The sequence below is a fragment of the Neolamprologus multifasciatus genome, chromosome 2 (assembly GCF_963576455.1).
Source record: "Neolamprologus multifasciatus chromosome 2, fNeoMul1.2, whole genome shotgun sequence".
In the NCBI taxonomy this organism is placed as follows: Eukaryota; Metazoa; Chordata; class Actinopteri; order Cichliformes; family Cichlidae; genus Neolamprologus; species Neolamprologus multifasciatus.
Genome location: NC_140440.1, coordinates 10,969,397 through 10,990,939, shown reverse-complemented (window position 1 = coordinate 10,990,939; position 21,543 = coordinate 10,969,397). Strand labels below are relative to the sequence as shown.

At 37.6% G+C, this 21,543-nt stretch overlaps 1 long non-coding RNA gene across 1 annotated transcript in view; it reads right to left on the bottom strand.

Annotated features, from left to right (window-relative positions):
• The window catches only part of LOC146523996 (uncharacterized), a 315,951-nt gene that overhangs the window by 282,430 nt on the left and 11,978 nt on the right, over positions 1 to 21,543 (bottom strand). The window lies entirely within an intron of this gene.

Sequence of the window (21,543 nt, the reverse complement as noted above, 5' to 3'; positions counted from 1 at the left end):
TTCTACGCACAATATATTTTGATATGTTTCAGTGGCAAACGCAGTGTTGCAAATATTCAATTCAATTCAATTCAATTCAATTTTATTTATAAAGCGCCAAATCACAACAAAAGTCGCCTCAAGGCGCTTCATAGATACAGAGAAAAACCCAACAATCATATGACCCCCTATGAGCAAGCACTTTGGCGACAGTGGGAAAGAAAAACTCCCTTTTAACAGGAAGAAACCTCCGGCAGAACCAGGCTCAGGGAGGGGCGGGGCCATCTGCTGCGACCGGTTGGGGCGAGAGAAGAAAAACAGGATAAAGACATGCTGTGGAAGAGAGACAGAGGTTAATAACAGACATGATTCAATGCAGAGAGGTCTATCAACACATAGTGAGTGAGAAAGGTGACTGGAAAGGAAAAACTCAATGCATCATGGGAATCCCCCGGCAGCCTACGTCTATTGCAACATAACTAAGGGAGGATTCAGGGTCACCTGGTCCAGCCCTAACTATATGCTTTAGCAAAAAGGAAAGTTTGAAGCCTAATCTTAAAAGTAGAGATAGTGTCTGTCTCCCGAATCCAAACTGGAAGCTGGTTCCACAGAAGAGGGGCCTGAATATTCAGTGTTAACTACTTTTAATTAGTCTTTATATGTTCTTTTTGCAGTGCAACAGCATTGCAGGGCTTCAGTTCTATACGATACTGATATCACTGTGTTCTCATAAACCTCTTGCACACTTGTTTCGTGTCACTGGAAAATCAAAAAAGTAACTAAACTAAACTAAAATTGATCAGTCAAGAAATTACAATATCCATATCTGTGAGAACTAAACCTGAGACCAAGTAGATGTACTGTATAGCCTCAAGGCTATGGAAGAACGGCCCACTTAAGTCACTAAAGACTGCCAGTGTGAGGCCCCTGTTTTATCAGCAAATCCTGGCCATTATACGGCTAATGCCAGGCATTGCCTGTGACATTCCCGGTCTTTCACTGACACGGTTAGCTTTAGCTTCTGTGTCAGTGGAATATACTCAGATTCACTGGAGGACAGCACAATGTGGGACTTAGTGTAGTGGAAGGACAACTGGTTTTCTGCTGCATTAGTGAACTGTGCAGTAACATATCTGGCACGGCACTGTGTGTTGTTTTTTAAGTGAAAAGCCTACTTTATCTAGGTATTATCATTTATTTTTAGAAATTATGGCTGCCATGTGTTGAAGACTTGATAACAGTGCATTTGGCATTATAAAGTGACTGAAATGGATTCAGATACTAGTGTTGTTATAGTAATGTTTTCCATGCAACAGCACTCTAAAAGCAAAAGACATATGACGCGGCTAACAAAAGTATATACGAGACTATTACATTTTTCTGTGCTCCTCGTACAATATTAAAATCTACAGTTACATTTCTCAGCGGCATCACTGTTATACAAAACCTTTAACCCTAATAAGGACTTTATCATGCACCCCTTATTGAGCCATGCGTGACCATATGTTTGTGTTTTATAACCTGTGACACTGTTTAATAGTTAAGTTGCAACAAAGAGCAGGATTAGGCAGACCACACATGGCTATTACCAAAGAGACACACAAACACACACATACAGAGATACATGCGTGACAGGTCTAAGCTTTTGTTGTGTTTTGTCTGACAGCAGCAGTAAAGTAGTAATTGAGAGATTAGCTCTAAGGTGCTATCATGGCACTCCTTTGTTTAGTCTCTCCCATAGTGGTCACCCAGCACATCACCAACAGGCATGGGAAGGAGTCATACTCTAGTTTGAGTCTAGCTTTTTATAGCTCTTATGACCTAGTATTAAAGACTCCGAGGATACATTTTTTATCATATATTAATTAGATACCATGGCAAAAGTAGAGAATCATAATTTGTGTTCATGCTCACTGTCACTTGACTTAAATGTAGTGCCCCAAAAAAAGTGGAATAACTTCTGACCCTGTGGGCTTGACAGGACTTATCCATGACAGACTTGAACACAGCCCTATCCCATCTGCCACTTATTCTTTGTTTTAGTATGCTAACTTTGAGTCAACAGAGTATTTTGATGTGGTTATGGCATGGAGGTAGGGGAAATATTTCTCTGAGACCCTGTGTGTTTACCCGGTAATCCCGGAGAAGTTCACAAGCATGAAGAAAGTACTTGGAGATTTACCTTTCTTCCAAACCTGCTCAGTTTACCTCTCCCCTGTTTCCCACAGCCTCATGTGGCTGAGGTAATTCCTGGGAGGGTTTGTGAACGTTTTATTTATGTGACTGTAAGAACATAATTGATATGAAATGAGTGGTTGTGTATCTACATGGAACAATTTAAAATGGTCAATATGAGTTACATTTTTATACAATTTATTGCAGTTTATTTAAAAGAACTTTGTTCACCTTTTCCCAAGAATATGATGAGATAAAATGTTAGGATAAAAAAAAAATCACGTGAAATAAATTGACTTTAGTGGTAGACAAGCACTTGTTGTTTTTGGCCTTGAAAAATATTCTGGCTCTGATGGCTCCCAAGTTGAACATTGCTTCATAGGAGTTTCAAGGTTGTGGTAAGACAAGAAAAGTCAAGATGAGTGCGGTCGGCCATAGTTAACCTTGCTCTACCACCACGGTGAAGTACATCATTCTGTTTTTCCACTTTTCCTCACAACAACTCACCATTGTTCCAAATTGAGGCACCCGGATCACGCTTCCTTTTTTTTACTGCCTGTCCACAAAAAGACTGGGCCAATCCCAAAAAACACACACAGTTGATACATTTTTCTTTGGATAGTAATTGTGGTGAACAGAAAAGAAACCTGAAATGATCCATTAGAGGTGGCTGGGTTAGATTACTCATACTCAACCATCCCACAGTTTCAATTACACGTGGGCAGCAGCAATTCAACTGAGTAATGCTGAATTCACATATACGTGTATTTAAATATGCACGTACCTGGAGGTCTAAATTATAAAGGCGCTTTGGTTTTTGTCTTCAGATTCAGCAGTTTTAGATAAATCCATCTCACCAATGTACACAGAAATGTATGTAGTGCTAAAGCAACCGGAAACTAATGTCTCGACACTTAAGAGAGTTTAACATTTATTTTTTGTATTATACTTTATATTATAGCAGTAATGAAGCAGGGCACAGACAATATTTGAATAATAAATTTAAGACAGTAAGAAATGGTGTTCAAAAGCAGATACAATATTATTTTATTATATTGTAAATTATATGACCATGTAACATTCAGATGAACGTCACAACCCAAAGCTTGCGTAATGCACTTTAGTGAGATGAACAATGTTAGTTGTATCACCTATCAATGGTTGCAGTTTAGCAGGAATAAATCGATTGATTTATGGAGTTTTTTAATATCGAGAGTTTCTGTAAGAGTACTCTAGCATGTGGGCAACAGGAACAAAATTTATAGTAAGTAAGTAAGTAAGTAAGTAAACTTTAGTTATTAAGCGCTTTTCACAGACAGACAATCACAAAGCGCTGTACACAAATATTAAAATAAACAATAAAATCAATAGACATTATATACAATGTAAAAGATCAAATGTAAATAATGTAAAAAAAATATAAAATATGTAGATCAACAAAAGGTGGCATGATAATAATGCTGTTCAATGAAGGGGTTAGAGACTAATACTGTAGGTCTTGCAGCAAGTTTTTTTCTTCCTCATTAATAGGCAAGCAAGTAAAGACTTGCTACTGAAAACACAGACTTGCATGTAGACGCAGTTTTTCACTGCATATTGCTAAATGTGATCTCTTCCTGGTGATCTTGAATTAAATCTTGCCTCTGGGAAGTTAGTTTTTAAGAAGGTTCACATTGTAAGGTCAACTTTGCTGTCAGCAAGACACACAGATTTAAACTTAAGCAAAGGATTAACCATCAAATATGTAATCCTAACCGGGGAGGTTTGAACATGGACAGTGTTCTTACAGCCTCACACTGAGAAAGCCAACAGTTCGCTGCGATCGGCTCCCTCTCTTTACCAAAAGTCTCTCAATCGGCCCTCGTCTTAGCTGGAGTCTCTGTGTGCTTCATGTTTGCTTATATTTCTTAAATCTCAAAGAACAAACGGGAGCATAGACAGATTAACTTAATATCATCCTTGGAGCTAATACACAAAATATTTAAGTCATCCATGTCCCACGGTATCGACAGCCAAGCCAGGGCTCCGCTGCTTGATATAGTACAATGGGCAACATTTCAATCTCCTACCTCTACTGTTCTATGTACAGATACATTAATGCGAATCATTATTAGAGACTCAAATTAAGACTAAAATGTAAAAGTTGATTTTAATCAATAATCTGGCTCCATCTTTGTGGATGGCATGGGAGAACAGGCAAATGACTGGGAATGAGTGCTAAAGCTAATAAGCAGGCCAATGTTAATCTCTTAAACAAACCTCCTTTCTCCCTTTGTGGCTTCCTTTCTTGCATTATAAATAATGTATATTTTGCCAGCAAAACACACACACCACCAACAACAACCCCCACAATGTCTCTTTTGACTTCTGAGTTGCCGGTAGAGTTCAATCTGGTCTTCAAACAAATCTTATTTTCTGCCCTCCCCCAACCTTATTGGTTTACTTTAATTAGTGATATTGAAAACAGGGGCAAATGAGGAGGGGGTGGTGAAGGAGCAGGGAATTGTGGTGGCGTAAATACTGAAAACAAACAAGAGAGCTGAATGGGAGGATGGCGGCGGGTGCAGTCCCGATGCCGCTGCGCAGACGGAAGAGGACACATGGTGTAAGCAAACACTCGTAATTGCATTAGATTCCCCTGGCACATGGGTAATCTAGCCTTCCCCTGTCCCAGAACACAACAGGACACAGCTACTGCTTCTCTCAATCTCTTTGTCATACTCTCTCCTTTACAAATTATTCATGCAAAACCCACAGAACAGTCATTGATCACTCGGTGGGCATCATAGAGGACTAATTATCATTAAGGACACTGAGGTATGAAGTGTCTGCAAGTGTACGCTCAGAGATTCATTTGCTTTGTTTTTGCATGCATAACTCTGTGTGTGTGTGTGTGCCCGTGTGGCTGCGCGAGCATGCGTGCATCCCATTAAACAGTTGTCCTGTTTGATATTTCATTCCTCAGCTCACATGTCTTGAGTGTAAGAGCAAACACATTTGCTTGAAAGGGATGTTCTCTGAGCAAACGTGGAAAATCTGGCCTTGATATGGATATCAGTGACAGTCAGTGATTATAGGATGGGATGTTTAGATCTACATTGAAATGCCCAACATACAGAGATGTAATAAAGTGACATACATGGCCTGATATTTTCTACAAAAAATGATTTAGCGGGTTTCTTTTTTCATTCATTCTATTGGCTGCCTTTTATTTCAGACAGAAATGCATCTGCTGTAGCTGTAAAAACAATAAGCTCCACTAGGTGGTGATGTGCTTATCTACAAAAACCCAGATCCACACATCCACATTATAAATACTCCAAGCTAATACTATCAAATCTTTTTAAAACATTTGTTTGCCACTGCAAATACACAGAACTTTTTAAAGAGTTAGTACAACAAAAAAAGACCAGATTGCCATGTTTACTTGAATTTAGCTTGTTAATCAAAATATTCTTTGTCTATTATTCAAGCGCTTATGTATTTCTATTTTGACAGAACGCTAGCTTTACATTGATATTTCAGAGATATTCCTCTTGTATTTCTCAGCATTAAATGTCTGCTCTTAACCAGGATACTAAAAGTAACAGCAAAACAAGCTACAAATCCTAAATTTGCAAACATTACATGTAAAGCAACAAATGATAACAAGTGAAAGAATCAGCGGCGCGGCGTCTCGGCAACCAATAACAAATCTCCCTGCAGAATGAACTCTATTATGTTTAACGGAAAAAGCATAGCTGATCCACTATTAGGGAATGAAACTAGTGCCAGGGAGGCCTAGTCAGATCACCAGAAACATTAGTGAAAGGGACGGTCGAGGAAAAGTCTCAGATCTCCAATGGTATTTAGCGGATATGTGAGGCTTTGAGGTAAAGCCACAGTGCCAGTGGGTTTAAATTTGTTTGGCCCCAGGGCCAGTGTAACAGAAAATAAACAATGCTTCCCAGTTATTAGGACTTTATTAAGGCACACAAAGCCCCCAGTCAAGGTAGGGTTTATGCTTGACAATTTGGTGGAGTAACAATTCAATTTTAAGACTTTGAATGCGCAATCTAGTCAAAAGTCATTGCATTTGTACATAGAAATTATTATATTTTAACAGAAGGTGCAGAAGCAGTTTTTATACTATGCTAATTCATTAGCAATCAGCAAGGAAAGTCCTTCAGCACAATACAAGATTACTTCATCGTTTAAAAGCTGACTGATTATGTTTGTGTTATTAACTCTGCAGTGCACACAATTAGCTTCTATTGACTGCCCCTATAATCACTACCACTTGGATTAAGACCTACTACCCACACAAAATGCTCCATCTCTAATGACTGACAAACAAACAACCCAGAGAGGCAGGGAGATAGCAAAGGGAACACCCACCAAGTTGCTTTTAAAGTAATATCCACTAAGCCCTGGACACCCCAACAAAGTCCGTCTTGTCTAACCTGACTCCTCACCTGTTTGGAAACAGCCAAATGGCCCAGGGTAATCCCACATCCCCAGGGTACTGGAGGTAGATTTACCCACCCCAGAGCTCTGCCCTGCCCTGACAAGTTAGACTATTGCATGGACTCTTGGAACACCCACAACCGCCATAAAATGTTTGTTTTAGAACATTTAGATTAATCAAAATGATTAATTGTGCCTTCTTTAAGTTTTCAAAATGTGTTTTAAATGCCAGAATCACATAATACAGTTCAAAGTACAGAACACCTAAAAGACATGAAAAAAGCATCCAATTTCATGGTTAATGAAGTTAACAATCTATCTCTATGAGTCGGTATATCTCATTTCTGGGCAAATAGAACATAAGTTTGTGTGAAGCATGAAAAATATGACTTTATGGAGATATGGGAAGCCAAGTGATTTTATGGTCCTTGCTCCTTCTGCGTCCTGCTCTGTTAGCACCTAAACCTCATCTCTGGACTCATAAAGAAAGGCAGTTTAATGGTTGAAGAGCACAGTGACAGAGGGATCAGCATTCTGTTTGCTAACTGGGCTGTTTTCAAAGAGAGCTTGAACCCGAGAGTGTTGCCTAATGATCAGTTACAGCATTGCTCTTTGAGATGTGCTCAATATTTGGAGATATTACGGGAGAGATTTGTCTCTTGTGATTAATTTTTGTTGCCCAAGTTGAAACCTGTAGCTTTGCAGACATGTTCAAAGTAAATTCAACAACATCATCAACAGGGATATCAAGAAATATGACTAGTCTTGCTTGTGTGAAATAAGTTGTTTACAATTTCTGTTTTCTTGTTCATTCAGCAGAGAAGGACGTCCACTAGGGGGAGCAACGTTGCAACAGTAGTTGGTGAGAGAAAAGTACATCCCCTAACTGGGAGACATCATGCAAAGGAGTTCATTGTTAACTGTAATTATAAATTTTATTATTGAAAAGGAAAAAATATATTTAATAATATTTTGTAAAATCTGTCTTTTGTGTGTAAGGTAGAAAAAAATATACATATTACACATAAAACTTTATTATGCCCGCCGGATGAAATGTAGCACATTTAATGAAAGTTATTATATTGTTATTATACATGTTTTTTATATTGTAAATATACTAAAAATGCACAAGACTCAGTTAAAATGGACTGTCAAGGTGCTAAAATGACAGCTGCTCCTATCTGTCAACTCTACTACATTAATCCATTAATCATGTGGCTGCAATCAAGCTTTTAAATATGGTCCAAACCTCCGTGTTCACTATTTGTATTAATGCCGTGTCTCAGCTGAGATAAGAAATTAGAGAAGCATTAAATGGAGCGAGTTCAATTTGCTACAGTAGAGGTTATTTATCTTGATTAGTATGAAGAAATTGTGGCCTCCTTCATCATTTTTTATTCCTGACAAGCCATTTTGAGAGTTTGTGTGTGTGTTTGTGTTAGTTATTGCATGCCTATAAACACAGCTGAAGCAGAAAATCGGCTCACTACATCTGGACTTTATTTTGCTCATACCATGTGTAGAACTGATTTCCTTCCAAGGATTCTTCCTTTGCACTTTAGTTCATTTGGACATTTTGTTTGTTTTGATTCGAATCCCTAAAATCCCCTTTCACTCAGCTAAGAGTAAAACAACTTATTAACTTAAAAACAATAATTTCCCATGAGCATCTCTGACTGATGCTTTTTGCCAAGATATTTTCTCTCATCTGCAATATTTCTTTGAGCCTTAACAGAACAAGGATTTAGTGTCCTCCAATCACATCACTCAGAGGACAAGTCTGAACCCTTACTGCTCTCCAAATAAAAACGGGTGAGTTTGAACTATGAACCAAAACATCTAAGCTTAATTAGAGCAGCCTCACTGCCAAAACTCTTTACGGTGTAACATTTCTGAAACTAAATATTGCATGCATTTGCTTGTCTGCATCAGACATGAATGTGGTTTATCTTACATCCTTATATGGAAATGTTCTGATTCATTTTAAGTAACAATAAATTGTAATTATCTAATAAAGTTTTTTATTCTACCACATTTAATGGGAGTTTCATGTACATTTAGAAGTGGCTAAAAATGGCAGTGGTTTCTTTCTAAGTTAAGACACCTCGCTAAATCATATGTAAGCATTTTTTTTCTTTTCGATAATCATTTTTTCAAGACACTTTCATGACCTTAAGTGTGGAAAAATGTGGGTAATGTTCTTCTTCTGCATGTATAATATAAATAGTTTTAGCTAATTTTCCTTGCAACACAACATATGTCTAGATAAATAAATAAATCTAAAAAAAATAAAATAAATAATAAGTCATAAGTTAAATATAACCATAACAATATAACAAAATATCCACAGAAGCTACCAAAATTATTTTCCCATTTATAATAAGTGAATTATGGAAATAAAATTAGCGTATAATATATGAGTTTTAATTGACACTGACTTGTATAGTGCAGTTATGATGCGACTATCAACAATAACATTATAGTACCATAACAATTGTATACATAACATAATAATATACCAGTTTAAATCTGTTCTGTATGGACTAAATCAGGTTTAGATCAGGCTTTGAAAGGCTATGACTCAGCTATAGCCATAGGTGAATTATGTCTCTGCCTTATGGGATAGATGTGCTTAAAAAGTATTGCTGAAAATACATCATAAAATGTTATGGCATCGAAGCATGGGTGTGAGGAAGACACAGTAAATCTCTGGTCTCCTTTACAGGGCCCATTCTCTTACTATATGACTCCTCTGTTAGGTGGAAGGCAGTGACCTTTGAGCCGGTGCACTGAGATACATTAAAATCTTGGGTTTATCAAAATCATGTCTAATATGAACGATTAAACACTGTGTTTGTTCTCCAATAATAAAGCTTAAAACTGAGGGAGCGAGCATCTCTGAAACAGGTGTTTGTTTTTGAGATGAATTTTGTACCAGCACCGAGGAAGCAGATGGATTTAAGGTTGTGTGTTTCAACTTTGTTTCAGGTTAAACCAAGTAGATTACCTTTTTTGTCTTTTTTCATTTACAAAAAAGGCCTAACAAAATTGCATTAAAAATCACACAATTTACTAAGCTGAAGTTGATAAGTAGATCAACAACAACTGTCAGGTGAATGAATGGATCTTGGATAAACAATACATGCACAAATCGTTTTAATTCGGTCTAGAAAACAGCAGTGGTTTTAACAAAACTACTTACAAAATGGAAAAAACATGAAGTCAGAATATTTTACAGAAAGTACAGCATGCCGAAATACTTACAATACATACCACTTGTAGATACAGCCGAATTTGTACATGTTGACACTCTTCCAGGGGTTTTCCGATGATCTTTTACTGCTACATGTGCCTACACGGAGAAGTTAATGAGGCTTAACCTTCAAAGAACTGAGTCTGTTATTGCGTATAATTAGTATAATCCGAGGGCCTAGACTTAAAATTGAGCTCTTTCAGTGTTCCTGTCATATGGAGTTGACTTTTGAGCCCACAGACAATGAAGAATTCAGTTTAATTTATCATCATTCTGAAGCTACAGTGACAAAACCAGGCAATTTAGAGATTTTATATTACTTTTTTGACACACAGTTTAAATGTTTAACCAGCAGCTGAGAAGCAGGCTTCAGGTAAATTACTGGTTACCATACATAGCAGAGTAAAGCAATATTTGTTTCATGATGGATTCAAAGCTGATTGAAATATACCACCAGATCAAGATACATCATAAGGGGAGTTACAAATACACTGTGGACAATGTACAATGTGTATAAAATCAAGCACCTAGCTATTCACAAACATTTGTGAAAGGATGGGTTGATCCAAAGAGCTCATTGAATTTCACGTGTGGGATTGTAGTAGGATGCCACTGTTGCAACAAACAGCTTGTGAAATTTCTTTCATCCTAGATATTTCAACTTTAATTGGTATTATTGCAAAGTGGAAGTGCTTAGAAACCACAGCAATTCAGGCATAAAGTGGCAGACTTCATAAAGTTACAGACAGGGTCACTGAGCTCTAAGCCGGATAGTGGCAGAAAGCGACCAGCACTCAAATAAATTATTTTTGCCCTCATAAACATGAATCAGTAAGTTTGACACTAAAAAATGTTTGAGTAAAATGCGACTGATATGTATAAAATAAAAGGTTGATTTATTTAAAAATAATAATAACTCATATGCTCACTGAATGTATACTAATTAGATACATTTTCTTTGACCAGATTCCATTAAATTGAATGTTTTACATTGTACTTGTAACATAATTACATGGGAAATTTACATGTAACCAAAGTACTTTGGTTACATGTAAATTTTGATACCCACATTCAAACTCAGTTTGCAGGTTGATCTTGTGGTCATGTCTGCTATACTAGGTGGACCATATTTTACTGTGATGAAACACACATTCGTTGCGTGAAAATTAGCCACTCTGATGTTGGTGGACATTTTTTCAAACTGTAATAAAACAGTTCCATTAATTTTGGAGTTTATTAAAGATGCAGTTCATAGAATAGTACTTAAAAATACAACACGTCCAACTCTGCAGCTTCCTTTAATAATTAACGGTGAATGATAATGCATTTTATCGCTGCAGTTTTAGCACGTTATTGCCAAAGGATATGTGTGGTCAACTCTGAAACTTCTTGGAGCCAAACAAATATTTGGAAATTAGTTAGATCAAATTGTCAGCACTCACAGGCTGAGGCATACCAGCGTTTTTCTGCTGCTGTAGAACAAAAATCAATGCTGGCAAATTGACTATTGCAGTTTATTGAGAATATTTTATTTGTACACTTCCCAAAGTACAGGTAAAATTCTGACATAGGACAATCTAGCAGCCAGCTCATTGTTAAGGTTATTTAGACAGTACATCCTCGATCAATCTCAGCTTCACTAATTTACAAGTTCACAAACCATGGTTGTTTGGAGATTTGATATTACATTCCTGTAGTAGTTTGTAGTTCGTATGCCTGAAGGTCTTACCACTGACTAAACATGGTGCTTCCCTGACAAATTCAACACTCACTCAATCACTCACCAACTCCCTCATTTACTTGCTGCTATTTCAACATGTAAGAATATACAAGTATCACAGCTACAGCCAGATGTCCAAGCACTCCACTGTTGATTGAGGAATCACTATTGAAATGCGATGTTACTAATTCCAAAAGGTGCAGAGATGGAGATAAATAGCTCTGGAGCTCCTTGGCATTACAGAGGTATGTCACCCAGCAAGGAGCCTTTAGATACAAGTGGACGGAAAACAAGCCTGCTCGGGGAAAGAGGAAGAGAGTTAGTGGCAGCTTATTGACGACAGGTAGAAGACACAGCTGACACAAACTGTCAATTCCCACGGCGCACATGGGCTACGTGCTGCCGTCTGTCATACTGGCACAGACTGTTATCCTGAGCAGCAGGAATAGGCACCATTGCAATCGTTAGAAGGGAAATATACATGCAGTTATAAATAAGACAAGTAGATATTAATGACTATTAACATGTTCTTTACACTCAGTTTTTGAAGCAGTATACTTGTGGTGTGTCATACCAAAAGACGGCTAACTACTTACAAAAACCCCCAAACAAAAAACAAAAAAATGCCAGTCAATTAATGACTTCTATCTTTATGTTTGAGAATCTTTTAATGAACTGAATCACATCATTGTGTTTCACCGTGTTATCATAAACAAGCCTGAACTTTAATGCTACATAAATGAAATAAGTAAAATAATTTCACACTTGGTAAGAAGTTTGTATTCAGAGCAGGTTGTCTCCTAATTATAAGGAGTAGTTTAGCAGTTTGATCCCTGGTCCCTTTGTGTTCTCGGGTAAGGCACCGAGCCCTAAATGCTCAATGTCAGGCGAGCACTTTGGCAGCTCTGCCGCCATTGGTGTGTGAATCCACACAGTGGATAATTATCTCTGGCACTGGACCAACCATTGTTGCTGTGGACATTTTAGTATTTGTTTGGCACCAGCTCCACTCCCTCAACAGGGTACTTAATCATCTGTAGATCCCTCTAAGGAACAATAGCATTGTTGAGCTAGCTCATTTAGCCCACAGGGACCAAAGCAGACTTTTGTTTTTTGACTCGAGTGACCAACGGTACATGTGCAGATGTATGACATCATATGATAGGTAACGGAGGTAGACGAGTTTTTTTTAAGGTTCCAAACCTCCAGAGAGAACATTATAGTAATATAAAACACAATGATCAACTCTTCTTTGAGAGAGCATGCAGCAATGTAGTGCTTAAGTAAATATCCTGGGTGCATCCATGTATTTAATAGAAATAACAGTGAATTACGTAATTCACTGTGAATTATTTTAATTAAGCAAAATGGAATAAATACAGTTTAAAAAGGAAAAAAATGCACATATAAAGGAATTAATACTGAAAATGTCATCGTTTTGAGAAATGTATGATTTATACCTGTATTTGATAGGTAAATGTTAAATTTGTTCTAAATGTATGTATCTAAATATCTAAATTATTAAAATTAAATTAAAGTATCTAAATGTAAGTTTTGTCAAACATTTGTACTAATCTGTAATTCTGATTTGCACTGCACACCTCTCATGTCTATTGTGCATTATACCATATAATATGACAACAATGTCATATTCTATATATTTAATAATGTTCAGTAATAATGTAGGAAAATATTCAGTAGATAGTAGATATAATAGATATAGTAGATATGTATTGGGGCAGGACAGTATCATTAAAAACATCAGTGGTCATCTACAGAGCAGCCCCACTGGAGTCAATGTGGATCTAATTTAAGGAAAAGAGAGTTTAAACTTTAACCTTCCAGTTAAGAGAAAGATTCAAAATGAATCGAAACTCAATCCTAAAATACAACGAACCTTAATTGAAAGCTGCTATTTGTGTATACGTCTCTCAGATTAAAATGTTGTCCTGGATATAAAGTTTATCTTTAACATGTTATGGAGAAATGTGCTTGGCGTAGTATCCTCACAGTGAAAACACGAAGTGGTAAAGTTTTTCCAGTGTGGCTGGTTAAATTTGCAAAGGGATTCCACGAAAGTCTGCTGTCTACAAACTCAAAGAATGACTGAGATTAGATGTCCCACCTGTGTGTCTGGTTATGCACATGCGCATGTTTGTGCATATATATGTCTGTCGAGGCACACATATATTCAATAATAATTGCTGGTGGATTTTAAATAATATATGGTCCGCTAATAAGAAATGATTTGTGCAAGTACACTTTGATTTATATGAATTCAATTTCAGAGGGGATTCAGAAAGCACTGAGACCCCCTTATGTAGCTTGTAGTGCAACATTTTATTTTATTTTTATTTATTAAAAGCCCTAAACCTGAAATCTCTCTCTCTGTAGAGTGTATTTGGCACTATTTTGCAATCGGGTTAGGAAACATTATTATTCGATCATATCGTGAAATTGTTCAAATCTTCAAATTAGAATAATAATTTATGTGAAATAGAGTCATGCAATTCTCTGCAATACTTCCCTAAGTGCAGGCTAAGTGTCAATCCAGTGTAAATATCTTGGGCAGGTGTACCATGAGCCAAAAATCCATCGTCAGCCCAGTGCATATAGGCCGTGTTACTCTATGCTTTTGCTCCCAACTGTGTGTCTGAAGGAGATAATGATGCTGAATCAGTCTAATCACCCACAGCAATAAATGTCCTGGCAGAAAATAAATATTACATAAGATTTAGTTTTTTTTTTTTGCATATATACTGTAGAGTCTTTGTGTATGTTTGTCTTATAGCTTATATTTTGTATATTACATGTATACAAAGTGTGCTTTAAATGCGCTTTAAACCCTGAATGTATATTGATAATGTTATATCCTTTACATTTAAATGACAAACATTATAGCTTGCAGGCAGGTCATAGAATTTAAATTGCGAAGTGTGAAAAAGGCACGGTAAATATGTTGCTTAATGGCAATGACAATGTCAATAGCATATTTTATTACCAGATAAATAAATGTACTTAATACAGAAGAACATAAAAACCTGTGCAGGCTTACCAAGCCAAAAGCTTAAGAGAGAATAATTAACAAATTAATATTTTATTTTTTAGAAAATAGGGTAAGAATGACCACTTTTGTAAGTTTGTATCAAAGATTTCAGGAGATTTTAGCACCTGAAAAAAAGAAAGTGAGAGAGAGAAAAGCAAAGAAACCTGAGCCTACACAGCGTGTTATTTTAGATAAACATTAAAGCCATCTCTACATAGGAGATTGCAGAACAGGGCAAAGGTCAAATGCCCACTCTCACCAAATAACAAGAAATAAACTGGAGCAGAATCCTCAAGTGATATACAAGCACTCTCAAAATACCACCAGGAAAAAATGAGTGTCCACAGTTTTTATAGTCAATGTTTAGGTTGATAATCAAGGAGGAGTTAAGTGTGCAACAGTAATGAATAGTGAAGCGTGTGTTTGAGAAGTATTTGCCAGTTTAAATGAATAAATCACAATGCCAGTGCCAGACATACAACTATGGAAATATTTGGCTCGTGCTCTGTGAAACAAAATGGCTTCTCCTTTTCCTCACAGTAAATACAGAAAAGAAACCTCAAAACAAAACAGTCAAGAGGATAACCATTGATCCCCATCTAAGCCATGCTCAATCACACTTAAACGGGGCGGCTCTTCCTACCAGAGGAACCAGAACAAACCTTTAAGTCGACAGCTAATGCCCGGTTTAGTCCTCTCCCTCTTTCTGACTCTCTTTTTCTTTTCCTCCTCAAAACTGCCATGCTACAACTTAATACCAGACGAGCTCACGCTGGGTGGCTGGGTTGTGCTATCAAGGCCTGACTACACACACTCAGCCTTTGCCTTTGCTTTCCATTTTGTCGTTATTCTTCATCTCACCCCCTTCAATTTCTATTTTGTGGGTCACTGAACCCTGGGACAAAGTGTGTCTGCCCCACCTCCTGATCCTTGGTCGCCAACACTGAGACCACCACGCCACACATAACGCTGGAAGATGACATTTCCTCACCCCCGAGACACCCCCCCCCCCCCCCCCCCTCTTCGTCTCCCCTAATCCAATCAGCGAGGCCTGAGTTTTTCTAATATACTGGCAGTCTCATACTCTGACTTTATCCCTGCAGCTGTGCCGGACCGCTCATTGGCAAGATTAAGGCCTCTGCAGCTCCTCTGATCATGTATTTCAATATGAATGGGACCAATAAGGGGGTGGATTATGTCTTAGTTACTTTAGAAATCCAAGGCCCCTCTTTGATGCCCCCGGGTTTGAACGGCAATGGCAGAACCGCGCCTGGTCTGCATGGCGTGGCTGCAACGCCACCTGGCAGTCAAATGTTTGCTCATATGCGCTCATTAAACAACACCACACTGGCTTGTGGGTACTGACTGTGGGCCCGATGGCGAGCTTTGGCCACAACCAGATGGCACCATCACCAGTATGCCAGGTGGGGTTCGTCGTTACCACTTGTGAGATGCCTTGTGGACGAAGGACGGGGGAGTTTTGGGAGGTGTGGGAGGAAGAGGAACGTGTTGCCAAGTAGGAACAGAGTAAACAAACACACATTTTCTGCTATCTATGTTATCACACACGCTCATTTTCCTTCTCTGTCTTGATCACTCTGTTACTTACGAAATATGTAAAACATATACAGGTCATAGATGCAAACATGCACTTATTACTGAGTTATTACCTTTATGTTAATAACTCAGTAATAACAGTAATCACATGCATGTAGAAGGACAACTACATTTGCCTCCAAACATTGCAAACACACATACTCTACACTCCACGGTGTCTTGAGATCAAGACCCACCATGGCAAAGCCACCAAGGAGGGAGTTTCATTAGTTGTCGGGGCCTGTGTCTTCTTCTCAGCTAGCCCTCCTGCCCTTGTGCCTTGGGGCCCTTTGTGTGTGAAGTGCTAGAGGTGATTAATATTTGTTTTCCCTCCTCGGTGGGAGAGGAAAACCCAGCCAATCCACCGTGACCCCTTCCTAATCCCCGGCAGGTTGAACCAGTATCCCCGTTTTCTTCGTCTTTTGGGCTTTACCTTAGAGGGTGCCTACCCCACACTGCCGCTTGGGTTAGCTGTGGGGATAACTCAGGACCCATACTATTTAATGCTTATGGAGAGTTCAGAGCTGAGCCACGATGACAGGTGTCTTTATGAGGGTTAGTGAGTTTTTATTTTCCCATGTCCTTGTTCTTCCGACACTAAATAATGTTGCTAATACAGACATTTTTGGTGTGCAAAATTGTGCAAAGTAAGCTCAGAAACAGGTTACTAACTTCTGACCTGGTCTGTGGAATGGTAATAAACAGCTCCCCAGGTAGTTTGGACAAGTTCGACAGGTGATGGAGGTATCTTCCTTGTAGAAAACTGGAGGATATCCTGAATGAATTTGGCCAACATGGCCAGGTTGAGGGGTTTTGAGGCTTTGTTAAGGCCTGTGGAGGGGGTGTCTTGAAGGATTGAGTGGCTTGCGGGGTCTATTGAGGACTTGATCCTGTTGACAGATATACTGCTCCCTTTGTGACCACATGGCTGTGATGGAAATGGCAGGTGCAGTATGGGTAGCTGAGGAAAAAAAAAAAATCCTTTCCAGCGTTGTATTTCAGCGGTTGTAAAAACACAGCTGTTTTCAGCTTTCTGAACCGGCTGCGTACTCGGTTTCCAATTCTCTCCAGCTCCTTGTTGCCTTGTTGGCGTAGTCGCTAAACTCGCAAACACCGTCTTATGGTCTTAGCTCTTTATAAGAGCTTTAGATGGAAAAATGTACACATCAGTATTAACGATCAACACTGCTGGATGAAAGCTCTGGCAACTGGCAAGTGGCAACTAGCTCAAAACCTGCCTCAGAGTAATTGATATTAATGGGAAACTGCTCGGCTATTTAGCGCATACACATATTAACACAGACAACAATTCAATCATAAGAGGGAACCGCACAATTTATTAAATTAGAAGATTTACAAATTATACAGCAGATATAGTAAATACATGACAAAATAACAAAGCAAGCTTAAAGTCTTGTTAGCAAACCAAAAGCAAAAAGACTGATTAGACGTAAACCTAATACTTACTTACAGTACTAACAGTCAGTCTCGTATTACATTGATTTAACTTTCTAGGTAAATTTGACAGCTGTTAAAAGAAAACAAAATTTTTTAATCATCTAAATTACAAAGAGCAAACCTGGGGACATTATAGTGAATTAAAATTAACAAAATCATAACCAATTTTATATTTTTAGTCTATTTATATTTTACTTATTTTCAGCATTTAATTGTTTAACTGTGTTGTTATTGGTAACAGAAAAGCAGTTTAACTTAAAAAATTTTAACTAAATTTTTTTTTAAAATTTTGTGTCATTTCTGAATAAATATATGAAATTATAATCTTACCAAACCATCATGCCATATTCATCCATATTTATTTGCAATCAATTGTAATTTGTCAGTTTAGTTCCCTATGTTATTGTTTTCTTAAATTCTTAATGCTTCTTAAAATACTGCATATTTATGTATAGATATACATTTTTAAGTTCCTTTTTTTGTTATTTGACAGCTCTGTTTCTGACATGGTCCATTAAGCTTGGTGTGGGAGTGTATTCAGTCCAAGAAGCAAAGCTTTTAACTCTTTATGAAGCTGTCTAATGAGTGGCGCCAAGTATCACCACTCCTCCACAAATTACTTTACTCTGCTTCCAGTCCTCCCTCCTCTGTTTTTGTGCCCCCTTTTCTCCGTGTCAACACCTCCAGACCCTCCTTTTTCTTTTCACAAGCCCTTTCAGTGTATTTCTATCAGATATCATAAACTTTGCAAAATTTGAACATTTAACTTTTTAAGGGCTGTAGACCATTTTAAGTCTCAACATATTTTTTAGTCTCAACATATTTTCAAGTTTCTGCTCATATATATCAAGATAGAAGTTATATTCTGTGCAGTCTTACAGAAATCTGATTTTTCTTTCCTTTCTTTTCCTTTTTTGTTCGTTTGTTTAATTTATTTTCAAAACCAGCAAAGAAAATAATTGCATGAGAGTGAGTGAGGCGAAGCTATATTGTGTGTTTCAGTAAGGCTCATGATGTTCTAGTATCTACAGGCCCTTTATTAAAAAAATACTGCTTTTCTTGATATGTTCAACAAATCAATCCAGTCCAACAGTTGTTGTATTTTTCTTCATTTAACATTAAGAAAATCTGAACAAAGGGATGTACTGATTTAATTATTCATTTAAATTTATTTTTTTTAACTAAACTGAATTAGACCTGCAAAACCTGAAATGAATTTCATTGCCCAAGATGTGATGTTTTGAAAAGAAAGAATACAGCAGCACCATCACACCAGGTAGACTTTGCTTAGATGATCGTTAATAGTCTGTCAGTGAAGTATAACAGCACATCATTCGGTAAGGATTCAATATAGTGACAAATAAACTGAGGCGATATTGACAAAACTACTGGTGAAGCCCCGATTTATGCTATCATATTCAGAACTGTCACTTTTCACTTTTCGAACATCAAGCAATCGTACCTGCTCATTGCTCTGGGGTTTAACTGATGAATGACACTGTAGTGTGCTGTGGCTCACTACGGGGCCATTTGTGGGGAGATAAGGAGACTTCCTGGATTAAGGAGGTAGTTGAGGTACATCTCCAGAGAGCCTGTTTGTTTGGGTAAGACAGCTCCTTCATTACTGCAAAAACTGTGGGAGGCTGAGAAGCCAACCTGTCTCTGCGATAGCATGGAACTGCTGCAAAAATGTACTTAACCAGACTGAAAATGCAACCGAATTACCTTCAGTGCCTCTAATTTATTATCATGAACTCCGGACTGGTCAAACTGCAATTTGCATTACTAAAATTAAGCAAATTCAAAATATCGTGATGAAATGGTCTATGGTGTCTATGGTGTGAAACTTTACACTTTTGATTTTCATTTTTTTTGTAATGAGAATTGCTTTGTGGGTGGGCCTGCATGACCTAGCAAGTGAATGAGTCTTGACATTAAAATGAATGAGCTCCTGATGCCAGTGTCACTTTGAAAAACCCAAGCTGACCATCGTGTTCCTATCCAAGCCTACAGGATTACCCTCAAAGCAGTCATGCAGGCTCACACACTTGTCTTAGAGAGACCCCCACCACCAAATATGAACAATATCAGAAAACATTACGATTAAAACATCGAGCTGTGCTGTGTTTGTACAACACATTATTGCCAAATTAGACAAGATGAGTCATATATGTAGTAATGTATTTTTTTTAACTTTCCTTTGTTAAATGTTTTTATTGAATATTTCATCATATTTGTGCTCAACAAAAGCACAGCTGCACAGATTTAAGGAAGGAACTACTACTTCTAAAATTGCAGTTAATTATCTTCATTTCAAATTTTTTAAATGCTATGTGGATTAAAAAATGGCCAGAAATGTGAAATGCATTTTCCCAAAAATGAAACAAAAATAAATGACAAAAAAAATAATGTTGTTTATTAAGCAATAAAACATAACTTTCCATATTGTTTAGTTATTTTAACAATTCAACAGTTTTTTTTCTTCTAAAATGATGTGGCTGAACATAATCCAGGCTTGTGTTTAAAGCAATGTTGAAATCAACAGGTGAATATCTGTTATATCTGAGCCTAGCAGAAAAATTCATATTCATGCATAATGATTTATTCTGTGCTAGTGTGCTGATGTACAGCAGTGTTCTGTGAGGCCTCATGCTGCCCCAGTGGCGGTGAAGGGGGAATTAGTTGTAGTGTTGTCTGAGTCCCTGTTAATCCTCAGCTGATTAGTGGAATTCTCATCAAGGCTCCTTGAGAGACAGAGTAAGCAAGAAAGAGTGCGGATGAGAGACAAGGAGAGAAAAAAGAAGAGTGAGAGAAAAGGGGAAAAAAAGAGACTTTAGAGTCAGTGAGATCCCTTTCTCATTTTCTTAGTTTTCCTTTAGCCGTTCACCCCCCGACCATGGACCACAGGCTTGCATCTCCTGTGACCAATAAGATCTCAGGGCCTCAGGTCACCTGGCTCACCAGACTAATCCGGAATCGGCCTTGTAGATTAGCACTTTCCCACTCACAGCCACTCTAACCCAAGCCCTGGCAAATCCCGAGGTAAATGTCGGAGCTTCCGGTAAGTGGGTGAGCACGACGTCGTGCAGTGGATTAAAGAGAATAGGATAATATTTACAAGCCTATCGCCAGCAGTGATAAGGCTGAGGATAAACATCAATGGTTCGTCTTCTGCCTCTTTTTTGTCTTTCTCTTGCCAAGGCAAATGGTTAAATCTCTGGATTCCTGCGGGTAGTCCCTTAAACTGATGAACTAAATTAGTCAGCTGTGAAATAATTAATTGTAACAAAGTAGGCAATGACTTAGAGTGGGTTTCTCTATCAAGATGAATTTGTCTTATGAGACACTTGGACCACAGTCTTTTTTAGATCTTTGCAACATTATCGCGACTGTAGGGAAATTTAAAGAGAGGCAATTTTCTATTTGCTTGATGACACTAAAGTGCAAAATGTAAAGTGTACAAATTGAACAACGACAGTAAACATAAAAAAGCTAATAAAAACCAAAGCCATCACTGACCATAATCAAAAATAAGAATGCACAATGTCATGCTTTTCTTGTTGTTTTCAGCACTTGTTTCAGATTAATCTCTGTGTCAGTTGTAGCATTTTTGGCATTAAGCATTTTTTATTCAATATTGGACAAAAAATTAGGGTAAAGCTGTGAGAGAATGCAAATTTTATTCGTTGATTATTGAGTGATTTATTCTGTGAACTTACATACGTGTTACAATTACATATTATATATGTTACACCATAATTTCTGAATTCTAAATCAACATTAAAGCTCATCATACAGCTCTGTATGTTCAGTTTAGCTTTATTTATTTAGCCTCAAGTCACAACATCTTTTTGTGTGTGTATTTAGTTC